This window comes from Anomaloglossus baeobatrachus, chromosome 2 (genome assembly GCF_048569485.1).
Source record: "Anomaloglossus baeobatrachus isolate aAnoBae1 chromosome 2, aAnoBae1.hap1, whole genome shotgun sequence".
In the NCBI taxonomy this organism is placed as follows: domain Eukaryota; kingdom Metazoa; phylum Chordata; class Amphibia; order Anura; family Aromobatidae; genus Anomaloglossus; species Anomaloglossus baeobatrachus.
The window spans coordinates 391349399-391363139 of NC_134354.1; the positions used below are offsets into that span (position 1 = coordinate 391349399).

At 45.6% G+C, this 13741-nt stretch overlaps 1 protein-coding gene across 1 annotated transcript in view; it reads left to right on the forward strand.

Annotated features, from left to right (window-relative positions):
• The window catches only part of LOC142291494 (uncharacterized), a 216824-nt gene that overhangs the window by 176719 nt on the left and 26364 nt on the right, over positions 1-13741 (forward strand). The gene's annotated exons all lie outside the window — the stretch shown is intronic.

The window sequence follows — 13741 nt, forward strand, 5'->3', positions numbered from 1 at the left end:
CACAATGCAGCGTTATGGACACAGGGAAAACACTCTGCACCCAAAACGCTGCAAATCCCGATTGTGGGCGCACAGCCTAAAATGCTACAATGGATGAATGGATAGATGTCAAACATATATAACGTCCCACCCCCTGCATATTCTAAGCTGGCGCCCTTTAGTGCCTTTCATGTGGCACTAAAGGGTGCCTAGCCTTGTATTTAGCCCCACAAAAAAATAATAATTAAAATAAACGACGTGGGGTCCCCCCTATTTTTGATAGCCAGCTAGGGTAAAGCAGACAGCTGTAGCCTGCAAACCACAGCTGACAGCTTCACCTTGTCTGGTGATCAATTTGGAGGGCTCCCCAGGCGTTTTTTTTTAAAAAAAAAAAAAACGTGGGGTCCCCCCCAAATTAGATCACCAGCCAAGGTGAAGCGGACAGCTGGGGTCTGGTATTCTCAGAGTGGGAAGAGCCATGGTTATTGGACTCTTCCCAGCCTAAAAATAGCAGGCCGCAGCCGCCCCAGAAGTGGCGCATCCATTAGATGCGCCAATCCTGGCGCTTCGCCCCAGCTCATCCCGCGCCCTGGTGCGGTGGCAGACGGGGTAATATATGGGGTTGATACCAGCTGTAATGTCACCTGGCATCAAGCCCTGGGGTTAGTGAAGTCACGGCATCTGAACAGATACCCGACATCACTAACCCAGTAAGTAATAGAAAAAAATAAAGACAAAAAAAAAATTTATTTGAAAAAACACTCCCCAAAACATTCCTCTTTCCCCAATTTATTGAAAATAAAGAAATTCCGGTCGCTGTAATCCATTTTGGAGGTCCCACGCCGACTCTGGATCTTCTAGAATATGGGGGGCACGTTCAGGGAACGTATCCCCCATTTTCTGGAAGAGCAAGCTCTCCATGAGCAGTGTGGGTGCAGTAATCTGAGAATACTGCACTCACACTGCCCCGGTCCAACTTAGGGCAGAGTGACCTGCAGTAACCTCATTCCAGAATATGAGGGGCACGCTCACAGAACGTACCCCCCATTTTCTGGAACAGCAGTCTCTCCATGTGAGGAGTGTGGCTGCAGATTACTGCACTCACTCTCCCCCGGTCCACAGTGGAGCAGCCTGTGCATCAGCGACGTCAGCGTCCCTGCAAGACTGACGTCGCGGATGCACAGGCTGCTCCACTGTGGACCGGGGGAGGAATCCAGCTGACAGCCGCTGTCTGCGCATGCGCCGCCAGCATTCAAGAAGGAGGCGGCGTGATCGCGGGACGGATCACCAGACAGGTAACGTATGACCGGGGGCTGGGGGGGGTGACCTAGTGGGACCTGGGGACACCTTTCTGTCGCATGTCACGTGTCACATGCGGCAGAAAGAGCAGAATGAATGCGGCCGCGCGCCGCCATCTTCCACGCTCCGGAGGGGGGAGGGGGGGTGGCTCTGGAGACCCGGAGGGGGCTCCGGTGACCAGAAGGCTCCGGTGGACCGGAGGAGGGGTCAGGGGGAGGACATTTCCCTCCGATCTGAAATGTTTGATCATTTCAGATCGGAGGGAAATGAATGAAGAGCCGGCGGCAGCAGTTTTCAGCGCGCGTCGGCGCCATCTTGCACGCTCCGGAGGGGGGCTCTGAAGAACCGGAGGGAGCTCCAGGGACCAAAGAGCTCCGGTGTACCGGAGGAGAGGTCAGGAGGGGGACATTTCCCTCCGATCTGAAATGTTTGATCATTTCAGATGGGAGGGAAATGAATGCAGAGGCGGCGGCGGCGGGAGTTTTCAGCGCGCGTCGGCGCCATCTTGGATTTTCCGGAGGGGGGGGGGGTTTGGATGGATGATTTCTCCGGTACCGGGGGCTTTGGGGGCACTAAGGGCTCACATTTATTTCTCATCTGACATGTTTGATCACGTCAGATGAGAAATAAATCAATTTTACCAGCCATTTATTTTTTTTTTATGTTGTCGCCGGTATACGGTGTATACCGGAGATCGCATTAACGGGGTGCATAAAAAACACCCCGATTCATAATCTGGGGGGTCTCAGCTACCCCCGGTAGCTGAAACCCCCGAGATTTTCGGTCGCTGGGGGGCGCTACAGGGTTTTTTCGGGCCGCCACTTTAAAGCGGCGGAACAGAATAAGTACCCTGTTTTGCCGCCGCTTTAAGTCGTACGGCCGTCGTTATGGGGTTAAAGAAGCTCGCCTACTTTGTACTTGTTACCTGTATGTATTAACTGCACCTGTTTGAACTCATTACCTGTATAAAAGACACCTGTCCACACACTCAATCATTCACACTTCAAGCTCTCCACCATGGTCAAGACTAAAATGCTGTTTAAGGACACAAGGGATAAAATTGTAGAACTGCACAATACTGGGATGGACCACAGGACAATATGCAAGCAGCTTCGTGAGAAGACAACAACTGCTGGTGCAATAATTACAAAATGGAAGAAACACAAGATTACTGCCAACCTTACTTGGTCTAGGGCTTTATGCAAGATCTTGCTTCATGGGGTAAGGATGATTCTGAGAAAGATCAGGAATCAGCCCAGAACTATATGTGAGGACTTGGTCAATGACCTGAAGAGAGTTGGGACCACAGATTACCATTAGTAGAACACTAAGCCATCATGGATCAAAATCCTGCAGGGCACACAAGGTCCACCTGCTCAAGCCAACACATATCCAGGCCTATTTGAAGTTCACCAATGACCATCCTGATTATTCAGAGGAGGTATTGGAGAAGGTCATGTGGTCAGATGAAACCAAAATACAACTTTTTGATATCAACTGCAATCGCCGTATTTGGAAGAAGAAGAAGAAATTACTGAAAAGACACAATATAGGGCCTTATCCTTGTAGGATAGAGGGATACCAAACAGGGAATGCTCACCATGATGGCTTGTGATCAGTCACAACCACAATAAGAGCTTGGAAATCCTTGGCCGCAGCAGTCCCCATATGGCTATAGTGTGGATGAAGAGTGAAAGGGTTAACACCGCGCTGCCAGGGTCATGGATCAGACATAGATTATTGAAGGTGATTTTATTCTATGCGTTTCAGGGGCTGTGCCACCTTCTTCACGACAAATCACAAATCCACAACAAGTCCATGTAGTGATAAGCTATATATAAAGAAACAAATTTAATTTGGAATTCAAAAAATGGCGCACAGGTATCAGCCTGGTCACCTGACTAATCACCAGGAGGTGGGGAGGAGAATAAAGATGAAAAAATAGAGATATACAAAATAAATAAAAATATAATCGTAAGAAATATATAGTTTCTATAATAAAGTATTCTAGCACAGTATTAATACATTTTGAATTTTAGTTTCATAGTTCGGTATGAAACTTGGAGATCTAGTTCTGAATGTATGACATATGAGTTAAAGATAGAAAGTGTGATAAATAATCAACTCTTATGTAAATAGATTTTTTTTTTTAAATGTAACATCACCATTTGTAGAAAAGAAATTTAATAAAAAAAAAATTTAGTGTACAGTATAAGATTAATAAAAAGTATATGTGGTGTAGTAGAACCTGTGAATACCTATTTAGAAATGACTGAAAGTGAAGTGACTAATATACTGGGCTGTCTCAGTGTTTAAACACAAAAGTTTTATAAATAGGGTGGATTATTATATATCCCTATTTATTTTATTTTAAAGTGAGAATTATAAAGAGTGACAAGAGATAGTTAAAGCTAGTGCATTTAACTAAAGAGGGGAGTGAAGCGCTCAGCTAGGAGAATGCCAGACACAAAATTGTTTAGTTAAACAGTGAAGAGAGAAACTAGAGGCCACTTCACACATAACGAGATCGCTAACGACATCGTTGCTACGTCACAGTTTCTGTGATGAAACAACAACTTCACCAGCGATTTCGTTATGTTTGACACGTACCAACGATCCACCCCCTGCTGTGAGATCATTGGTTGTTGCTGAATGTCCTGGGCCATTTTTGGCTCGTTGGAGTCCTGCTGGGCAGGATGGATCTGTATGTTTGACACCTACCAACGATCTCGTTAACGACCTAGATGAGAACTTAAAGTGTGACACGTAGGCGTGTAGTTGCATCACCTTTTCCGCGCCCCCTCTGCACCGATTGGTTGGCGCTGAGAACAGTAAGCAAACACTCGGGAACGAAGGAGGGATGAATCCGGGTGCAGATGCAGCTTCGATCCAAAAAGCAAGCAAGCAACCGGGAACAAAGTACTAATGAATCCGGGTGGAGTCGCAGGTTCTATCCTCAAAGCAAGGCTCAAAAAGGGCCAAAGGATGAAGCGATACAAAGTTGCCTTCTAGGCCGGCCGCTTAATCAGAACGCAGTATTGGCCACCAATTGGAGCGGTGGGGTGTGGAAAAGGCGACGCATATACACGCCTACGTGCCTTACAGCGTCAAACACTACGCCCCTATTCGAGGTCAGAATCGTTACATAGCTGCTGTGTGACAGGGTCCCAACGACCAACGAGATCGTTATACAGGTCGCTGCATTGTTACTAAAGTTGTTGGAAAAATGACTGTGTGACATCTCTCCAACGATCTCACCAATGATTTAACAACGTTCCGGAAACTGTGACGTAGTAACGATCTCGTTAACATTCTCGTTATGTGTGACTGGACCTAAAGCTGGGTTCACACATAGCGACAGCGACAACGACAACGTCACCATTTTCTGTGACGCAACAGCGACCTTGTAAGTCGCTGTTATGATCGCTGCTTAGCTGTCAAACACAGCAGACGCAGCAGCGATCATAACAACACGCATCGCTGTACTACATGTGCAGAGAGCAGGGAGCCGCTCACACTGCTTAGCGCTGGCTCCCTGCACTCCTAGCTACAGTACACATCGGGTTAATTACCCGATGTGTACTGCAGTTACATGTGCAGAGAGCAGGGAGCCGCGCACACTGCTTAGAGCTGGCTCCCTGCACTCTTAGCTACAGTACACATCGGGTTAATTACCCGATGTATACTGCAGCTACATGTGCAGAGAGCAGGGAGCCGGCACTGGCACCGTGAGCGGCGGACGCTGGTAATGAAGGTAAATATCGGGTAACCAGGGAAAGATCTTCCCTTGGTTACCCGATGTTTACCCTGGTTACAGCTTACCACAGCTGCCAGATGCTGGCTCCTGCTCCCTGCTCACTTAATTTCGTCGCTCTCTCGCTGTCACACACAGCGATGTGTGCGTCACAGCGGGAGAGCGACGACCAAAAAATGAAGCTGGACATTCAGCAGTGACCGGCGACCTCACAGCAGGGGCCAGGTCGTTGCTGGATGTCACACACAGCGACAGCGATGGGACGTCGCTGCAACGTCACAGAAAATGGTGACGTAGCAGCGACGTCGTTGTCGTCGTCGTCGCTGTGTATGACACCACCCATAGGAACCATGGTGTCACTATGTGAAATAGATAAGACTCTCAGACAGAACAAGACATTGTAAACAGACAAAAACTAATGAATAGAACGCTGGGCAAACAGACTCCATGGTCTGAATTCAAAGAAGTACAAGTGTGATCGATCCACAGAAGATAACCCCACATCGGACGCTCCCAAAGGGGTCACAAAGAATTTATTGCTGCAGTGTGAGCACCCACTAAGGAGGTATTTTAAGCAAACAGTGTACAGTATATACAGAGACAAAAATGTGCTATGTATCCAGAATAACTGTACAAGTGAGCTAGAATTATGGCTGCTCCTATTGCTACCTGTCTAACCTGACCAAAATAATTTAGGGATAAAATATAATATAATAAATTGTGTTAGCATAAAATAGGGCTATGGGAACCTCCAGCTGTGACCACAAATCACAAGTGATGTCACCGCTGATCGCACAGCTCACTCAGTCTCTGCCTGAATCTCACAGCGGTCAGTAATGTTCTATGGTGCTCGCTGTGAGTTTCAGATGTAGCAGAGCTGGTATCGTTTTGGGACCTCGTGTGGATTACTACAGTGGTATTTTCTGGGGTGAAAGAGGGTGTTTTTCTGTATTTTATTTCAACTAAAGGATTTTTTCGGTGTTTGTGATTATTTACTTTCAGTTACAGATTAGTAATGGGGGGGTCTAATAGACTCTCCCAATTACTAACGTAGGGATTAGTAGCAGCTAGTAGCAGCTGAGAGCTGTGATTAACCCCTTCTTACCTCAATTCCCACTGCATCATGGCAATCGGGAAGAGCCAGGTAAAGTTTCGGGACTGAGGCATCAAATGAATGCAGCAATCTTGGGGGGCTGCAGGCTATTTTTAGGCTGGTTGGGGCCAAATAAGCATGGCTCTTCAGGCTCTAGAGGATCTCCTACAAGAACAGGAGACAACCACTTCAGGTCCGTTTCCCAAGGCACTTCTACCCAGATCAACCAGGTTCCCTCCCTTGTCCCTGTGCCCAGCAATAGACATTTTTACCAGGCTCATCATGAATGACTTCAAGAAAATCTCCACAAGAAGGAAATTTGATAATCTTACACATAGACAACGACGGGCCCTGGAAGAATTGAGATCATATAAAGATGTCGTCATAAGGCAGCGGACAAGAGAGGAAACGTGGTGATCTGGGCTGTCGATAAATATGAGAGGGAGGCCTTACGACAGCTGAGGGACAGGGACACTTATATAAAGCTCTCACATAGTCCTTTATCTTGCTTTACCAAAGAACTGGCACGTATACTGGAGGCGGCGTTCGAAAAAGGCATTATCACCAAAAAGATGATGGAGGGGCTCCTTAATACATCCTCTAAAATACCAACTTTATACTTTTTACCCAAAATCCACAAAGATGCTGACAACCCTCCGGGGCGTCCGATTGTGTCGGATATAGAGGGGTTGAGTGAACCAATTTGTAAGTTCATCAATCACTATTTAAAACCTATTGTTGAGACACTCCCCTCTTTTGTCAAGGACACTACGGACGTCCTGAATAGGATTGACAGCATCTTTGTGGAAGAGGATGTCCTCATAGTCACAGCAGATATTGAAAGTCTATACACCAGCATTGAACATGAGGATGGTTTGGCAGCGGTCCGCTTTTTCCTTGGGTTGGACAGTCGGTGTGTCAGGATGGGGGATCTAATTATCGAGTTGCTCCACTTTGACCTTACTCACAATTTTTTTCTTTTCAAGGATCAATTTTATCTTCAGAGGTGGGGCACTGCGATGGGCGCGGCCTGTGCGCCTTTGTATGCCAACCTCTTCCTGGGTTTCTGGGAGAGGTTGGTTTTCGGTGATGGAGGCACCGGTGCCAGCGCCCATCTGCAATGCTGGCTAAGATACATTGACGATGTTTTAATTTTTTGGCAGGGCACTGTGGGGCAACTCAAACTTTTTATGGAGCAACTTAATTGTAATGATCTTAATATCAAACTTACTTATAAGCATAGCAGCAGTTGACTTCCTAGACATCAAGATTGAAGTAGGCCCGGATCGTCTTATTCAAACAGACGTTTTCCGTAAGGACACTTCTGTCAACGCACTGCTGCATGCTTCATCTGCCCATACCCCCTCTACTATCCGAGCCATACCGACTGGATAATTCCTAAGTATAAGACGGATCTGCTCGTCAGACCAAACATTTGAAGCCCAATCCTTGGATCTCAAATGCCGCTTCCATGATCGTGGTTATAGCAATAGAGCTATTAAGAGGTGCTATGTCAAAGCCAAAAAGACACCCAGATCCCAGCTTCTCTCGTATACGTCTAAAAAGGAACATCTGGAGCCTGAAGTTAGATTTATCGGGACGTACAATCATGAGTGGGGTGCCATGAAGGACATTTTGAACAGGCACTGGCCTATTCTTCTATCTGATCCCATTCTATCGGATCCCATTCCATCGGACGTCCTGACCCCCACTCATGACGGCACAACGTTCCCGGAATCTTAAAGATATCTTGGTGAACAGTCACTATGTGCCTCCTGTCCATTATCCTATCAGCACTGACCCCCATTCAACAGGCTGTTACAAATGTGGACACTGTATGGCCTGTAGGAACGTAGTTCATACTATGACTTTTTCGTCTTCAGGTGGAGTGAGACGCTTTGACATAGGGAGATACATCACCTGTGGTACCACAAATGTGATATACTACGCTACATGTCCGTGCTTCCTGATTAATGTAGGGCTTACTTCCCGTGGGTTCCGCATTAGGGTCAGGGAGCAAGTACGTGACATTGAGGCAGCTAGATCTGCCAATGATAATACCTTCTTAAAAAACATTCCTCGACATTTCAAGGCGTTTCACTCCTGCGACTCCTCTAAGTTGGAGATAAGGGGTATCGACGTGGTAAGTGGCGGATCCAGAGGTGGTGACCTAAAAAAAAGTTGGCTTAATGTGAGGCCGGGTGGATCAGCATCCTTGACACCTTGGTCACCAAGGGACTGATCGAAACTATTCGTTTCGTAACATTTCTGTAGTATGCTGCCCATCTTTATCAACCCCTCTTTTATTATGATATGCATATTTGTTTTATGGTTTTAAAATTTCTTTATTCTTTTGTTCTCCCTGGCACAAGCACATGTTATATGCCCTTCACTAAAAGTGCTATATCTTTTTCTTATTTAATATATACCTCGATTATTTGCCATCTATTCTGTCTTGAGAGACCGACATATTGAAGATTGCTCCATTGGATGACTTTGCCCCCTTATGTTATGGATAAAGAACGAAATGAATATCTCCCCTGCCCTTGAAGTGACAGGGAATTTATGTATACTCCTGTTCTTGCCATATATGTGTATATATAATATGGCATGTTCTCCTTTCCCTTTGGCAACACTTTGTACTATTATAGCCTACTTTTCTCATGACAGTTCCGGTCTATGTTTACCTGCTATCACCATCTGTGCCTGTCGCGCACGTCATCCCTCTGAATGCATGCGCTGTTGGCCTCTGCATCATCGCTGGACACCGGCGGAATGACGCGTCTCCACTCCCACGCGTGCGCCGTGTCCGTCTAACGGCTCACCCGCCCGCAATGGTGGGGCGGACATTTGCGCATGCGTCAATCAAGTGGATGACGTGGGCAGAAATAGTGCAGGGCGGGCTATTTAAATGTATTTGTTCTAGTGAAGCGCTTATGCCATTCTCTCCCTCCCTGATGAAGCTAATGGGGTGCATTGGCTCCCTGACAGCGAAACACGTGTCGGTGGGTTGGGGGGCACTCTCCTTCCTGGGACCTGGCTGTCTGGGCCTTTGTTACTGACATCTACAAAATTGCACTTTACTGGTGGGTACCTATACTTAATGGTGTGGTTATTATGCCTTGTGCATCAGGCTATTTATGCATTTGACACTTTAGAAATCATCACTTAACACACAGGCATTCTACTGCTTATTCTCTCTTTGAGATATCTTGGATGTGCACTGACACTTTAATATAGTATTCTGCCTGCAGTCTTTATAATACTCTTCTTATTTATACCTGTTTTTCGTGTACCCATCTTCTTTAATTACAGCTACGTATAATATGTGTTTTATATGCCCACACCCAGCTCCCACTTTTGTATGTTTTTAATCACTCAATGTTTTATGTATATCTACTCGAACCCCCTTTTGTTCCTCTTTTTCAAAATAAAATATTTGCACAATTTATTCCTTTTTCTCCTGTTTTTCATATGTTTACATGGAATTCGTGCTTGCGGCATGTGACCTATTGGTGACTGACTCTGACCGCAGTTATGACTATTATGGTATCATGGAGTCTTGATAACTTAATCCTATTTTTAGGCTGGTTGGGGCACAATAAGCATGGCTCTCCCCAGCCTCAGAATACCAGCCCCTAGCTGTCAGGCTTTATCATGGCTCGGTATCAAAATTGGGGGTACCACACGCAGATTTTTAAAAATTATTTAAATAATTAAACAAAAAAAAACGCATATGGTTCCAATGGTTCCACTTATTTTGATACACTGCCAAGATAAGTGCATGGCTGGGGGCTGCAACCTGTGTGCTGGGTGTCATAATATGGTGGGACCCTATGCCAAATATTTTATTTATTTATCTTTATACCTTGACAGATGTATATAGCATCTGTGATTGAAAGCAATCAGCTGACACAATGACACTCAGGGTGGGGGCGCATCTGACTGCAGCCAATCACAGATGCTACTGGGCTGGGAAATCAGTGCATATGCATTAAGGTAAATGAGCTGCCCCGGAAATGAATGAGTTGCCATGGGAGCAGTTACAGCCACCCTGAAACCTCGGTAAGTACAGCCTACTTGCTCCTATCCCCCTATACCTTCTACCGCCATTTTTAATAGCCGCATTCTGGTCCCCATAAACTTATATAGGAACAAGTATCCGGCCAGATAACCGGGATCAATTCCAGAACCGGATTTTTTTTATTCTGGTTAGGTCCACCAGTCCCGGTTATCTGTGACTCTACCCATCACAAATTCTTATCCAATTATTTTTGAGTGTTTTTAGTTACATTTTACAGAAAGGGGCAGAATGATGTTGCAAATTCTCTAAAAGTATGTTGAATGGGTTATTTGAAATATATGTCTGTTCCCTTGTTAAAATAGCAAAACGTCTGTCCACAGACAGCGTGTCCTTCTGCAGCCAGGTTATACAAGTGAATAGCACTAGTGTGTTGCTACCAGAAAGAACAGTCATGCACTTTTAATCTTAAACAGACACTTTTCTAGGCTGATATAGAACAGAGTAAATAAACTTAGAAACGGTCAATCAATATTAGGACACTCCCATGAACACAAGCAATTTATCATGAAAAAATCAATAATATATTTTCTCAAAATAAAGAGAGTACAACGTCCAAATCACATCAAAATTAATGTTATTACATAACAAAAAAATAAATAAACAATTATTCCTACACCGATAAAAGAGATATATGCAGAGAATCAATATGATGACGGGACTAGCAGCATACAAAAAAATGGCATACGTTTTTTATAACCATCCAGATAAAGTGACATGTGCCTGAAAGATCAATAAAAACTACTCCGGATACCAATGCCCACTCCAAATAAAGTGTACATAGTGCCCAAATTGCTCATATCCCACTAATGAGGTAGATAGGAAAGCAGGATCCAAAGCTGTTATAAAGTGAGCAATCAGCTAGTCACTCACGGAGGTTTACCAGACATAACATGCCACCTCCCGGCAAAAGCCATTATATTACGATGTAATGATCAAAGCGGAGGCACACTCTATCGTGTACGTATCAGATACAATATATGAGCTGTAAGTATAGTAGCATACTCGTTACACCGCACACCGCAATGAAAATAAAGTATATGTTAGGGAATTACCTTAAGGAGGATATAACATGTGCTGCAGTCCTGAACGACCCGACGCGCGTTTCGCACCCGGCTTCAACAGGGGGCGTGCCGGACAAGAGGAAACACGGGGATTAAGTACTCATATTCCACCAATCAAGGAGATCCGCAGCGCTCGCGTCAGCCTTTTACCGCCCTCAGCAAAAAGGACTTCCTGTTAGGCGGCCATGGAATGCAACCTGCGTGTCAAGCACCGGAAGTTGTGCAGCAACGCAGGTTGGTCCCATAAAATGCGCCCTTCATTCAGTTCCGGGAAGATCATGGTTCCACCTTGATTGGTGGAATATGAGTACTTAATCCCTGTGTTTCCTCTTGTCCGGCACGCCCCCTGTTGAAGCCGGGTGAGAAACGCGCGTCGGGTTGTTCAGGACTGCAGCACATGTTATATCCTCCTTAAGGTAATTCCCTAACATATACTTTATTTTCATTGCGGTGTGCGGTGTAACGAGTATGCTACTATACTTACAGCTCATATATTGTATCTGATACGTACACGATAGAGTGTGCCTCCGCTTTGATCATTACATCGTAATATAATGGTTTTTGCCGGGAGGTGGCATGTTATGTCTGGTAAACCTCTGGGAGTGACTAGCTGATTGCTCACTTTATAACAGCTTTGGATTCTGCTTTCCTATCTACCTCATTAGTGGGATATGTGCAATTTGGGCACTATGTACACTTTATTTGGAGTGGGCATTGGTATCCGGAGTAGTTTTTATTGATCTTTCAGGCACATGTCACTTTATCTGGATGGTTATAAAAAACGTATGCCATGTTTTTGTATGCTGCTAGTCCCGTCATCATATTGATTCTCTGCATATATCTCTTTTATCGGTGTAGGAATAATTGTTTATTTATTTTTTTGTTATGTAATAAAATTAATTTTGATGTGATTTGGACGTTGTACTCTCTTTATTTTGAGAAAATATATTATTGATTTTTTCATGATAAATTGATATACAACAGAGAAAAGTATATATCTGAGTGCTGACTACATAATGCCAATGTAGCGCCACACGGGGCAGGTGCATTTAACCTACTCATCGCCAGGCCGTCGACTGTCATGGTCAGCCCGGCTCTGTTGCCCCGAGGCGTACAGAAGATGGCTGGGGAAGGATGTTGGGGGTAGTAGTTGTGAGGTGTTTGTCGTGACGCCACCTGTGGTATGCGGCCAGGGAATGGGCCGCTGCTGCTGTTGTTGTCCTCCAGGGCAGATAGTAGTAGCAGCCAGGGATGGTATTGCTCTCCACAGGTAGAGTGGGCCCCGGGGAGGATGATGAGGGGAGTAGTACTGGTGGCTCGGAGCGGCAGTACGTATAATAATAAGTCAGAGTCTATAGCTGCGGCTCCAGATTGTTTACTCACTTTTGTACAATGCCGCTCACCCAGGTAATACTGGTCACTTGCTATGATGGGCTCCGTCGAACCCGAATCCCTTTAGATATCAGTCCGGTTTGGTGTTCGGTGGGTTTCTCCTTCTAACGCCTGTCTGTGGATCCCCTGGCTTGAAGCTACAGGGGGACCCTGGGTTTCATGAGATGTACTCTTGTCCCTATCTGCAGGTGCCACGGTTCCGATGTGGGGTCCGGCTTGAAACGAGGCTCCAGATCCTATATGGCACTGTGCTGTCGGGTGCTATGTGGACAGGGAAGCTTGAAACTTTCCCCATCCAGGCAGATTCTGGAAAACCAACGTGAAGTATGATCATCCCTAGGGTCCTGCCGCACTGTGTGGTGGCGGTTCCAAGGGGAGCAGGTTCACTCTCCCCATGGCAACCGAGTGAACTTTCTCCTCTTCTTTCCACTTTCTTCCGTGTGAACTTTCTTCCCACCGGAGCACCTGTAAGGCACGTCTGCTCCGCTGCTCTCCTGCTGGAGAACTCCCTAACTGTTGTGTTGGCTCTTGACTCCCCTTACTAGCTGCACCTCCCCCCTCCCAGGTCCTAAGCTAGCGGGACTGGGGCCCCTGTTGAGGGCATCCTGTAAATGCCTCTCTGTCGGTGACCCCTTTATCACCCATTACCCGACCCTAGCCCAGTCCCCAGTGGGAATAGGGCAATCTGGTGTGTATTTGAGTGTGTAATGTGGTGAAATCGGGACTGACCTCCTCAGGAACCGGGTTTAGCATTACACCCAATGTTGAGTGCAATAATCTGTGGCGACTGAAGCCTCACCACCATAGCAAAAAAGTAATATTTTAATAATTTTCATTATATTAGTTACCTTTGTGCCGCACAGTTGTTTTCATGCTGTCCGAGCTAGCTGTTGAATTTAAATCACTAATGTATGCATTACTAATAATTCTCATTATCATTATTACTAAAAGTATTATTACAATCGTCACACATTTTTATGTTTTAAGAAGATCTGTAAAATTGTATTTGGAAAACTACTGAAGGGGCAATTATATATCTTCTCTGTCTGACATCCATTGATACAGTAGTAGTTACTTTA